We start from the raw sequence: 2,266 nt of genomic DNA, 5'->3' as shown, positions 1-2,266 counted from the left end.
GCACCTTCCTCTTCTACCGGCGCACGAGCACAGGAAGCCCCGCCCCGGGTCCTAACGCCGCCGGTTAGAGGCTGAGAAAGAGGTGTGGTCAAATAAGAGGGAATGCACATACGTCACTTCCCCCCTGGGCCACGCCCCTCTAAGTCAGACTGAGTGGCAAAAACAAACCGGCTCAACATGGCGGACCATAGTAGTAACTACAGCAAGACCGGGAAAAATGTGGAATATAACATGAAATTAAAGACAATTGGACTGGACGTGGATACATACAAGCTACCAAACAACAAGTGATCTACGCTTGTATCTAACGCTGGTAAAGAATAGAATAGAATAGAATAGAATAGAATAGAATAGAATAGAATAGAATAGAATACAGACATGTGGCCGGTAATCATGTATCCTGACATTTATATGAACCTGATTTCAACGCCGGGAAAATACAAAGAAAAGACTAAAGACTTTTACTTTATTGTCATTTAATAATGCACCATCAGTACTTTATCAAACAAAATTTCAGGTGCTTAGCTCAACACGTCAGTTATAAAAATAAATAAAACACACCTTATGAAATATATAAATAATCTAAAATACTGTAAACATGTGTATATGTATAAAAATTAGATTAGAAAAAAAATTAAAGACTGAAAGACTAAAAACTGCACACAATGCAAAGGCTGAAAGCATACAAAAGCCAAAGAGTTGTTGACATCCTCGTCATCGTTAATTAGAGGATTACAGCTGGTGAGTGCTTTCAGTTCAACATACTATTGTTTTTGAGGTTTTCTGTCAGTGCAGATGTATTTTCTTGGCGGTGATTTCCAAGGTAAAGGCCCAGCAGTAGTGCTCACAGTTCACTACTGATGTACCCTTAGTATTGACCCAAGTGAGTGTATGATTTACTTGTACTTTTGATATTTAAGTAGCGTTAACATCTAATACTTGATACAACACAGATACGACAGCTTTGTGCTAGAGTACCCCCTTATTTGGAAAACTAGGTTAGCCTCAGTTTAAGCTAGTTTACAAATTATGTAGAGCACAAGGTTCAGAATCACACAACTGAAGACAAAAACATTTCAGTTATGAAATATAGAACTAAATGACAGATGCTAACATTAAGAGCTCTACTAAGAAGTAACGTTAGCCAAAACGATATGTAATTTAAGGTATGATTTTACGCAAGAATACAGCATAAATTAACGTTACCTGACACAAATCCAGGTTTCATTGCCTAGATTCCAGTTATTTCTCTGAATTGCAGCGATCCATCTGCTTCTTCTGTCTTTGGCTTTAGGTCACCGCTAAAACGATAGCTCCGAGTGCTTTTTAAACCTATTTGTGCAATCAATGGCACAACAGCTCTTCCCCATTTTTTAGATTGTTTTAAAGTTTTCGCAGTATTCAAGCCAAAGCCGCTACTCATCTCCCTCTTTCTGCCACTGAGTGGACGGAACCACGGTGACTTCCGCTAGTGGTGACATAACGTGCATACCCTCTATTGGAGATATTTTGTTTGGTCTATTTATTAACCCTCTGGTATCCGGGCGCGCCTTTTAGGCACACTTTGCAGTTCATGTTTAAAAACTTAATAATATTTTTCACAATTTAAATAAGGTTAGAATTCAAAAGTTGTTCATTTTTGTATGATCTTTAAAATTCTGGCCACCGACTAAAATGTGCACATTGTAAACAAAAGAAAATTACAAGACTAGCATCTGTCTCCCAAGTGTGCCAAAAATGCACTATTTCTTCCATTTGATATGTATGATTAGGGCTGACCTTGATTTACAAAAATAAAATCAAATTAGAGCAGAAAAATAAATCAATATATAATATTTAATAGTTTTATTTATAGGTGTGCCTTTTTGGCACACTTGGTGACAGATGCTAGTATTTTTGAACATCTGACCAAGCGCCAAAAATAATAATGCTAATTAACCAATGTTGCTGTTAATCATTGACATATGCCAGGCTGCAAAAATCAAATATGTGATCCACTTTTTATGTAGTATATTGAAAAAAAAAATGTTTTTGTGTTTTTTCCATAAAAAAATGGTTTGTTTACAAAACAAACACAGCATTTAAAGGGTTAAAAAATGTGACAATTATTGAATATTTGGTATTTTCATTTACAGCTCAAGTTGATGAAATATAAAAAACTGTAAAAGAATTAAAAACAAACTGTATGAAAAAAATTTTTGACATTATTCCACAAGTGTGCCAAAAAGGCAATGGGGGGATGGGGGAAAAAAAGATTTTAAAAATT

The sequence above is a fragment of the Sphaeramia orbicularis genome, chromosome 10, assembly GCF_902148855.1.
Source record: "Sphaeramia orbicularis chromosome 10, fSphaOr1.1, whole genome shotgun sequence".
NCBI classification, from domain to species: Eukaryota; Metazoa; Chordata; class Actinopteri; order Kurtiformes; family Apogonidae; genus Sphaeramia; species Sphaeramia orbicularis.
Note: the sequence above shows the minus strand (reverse complement) of the source record.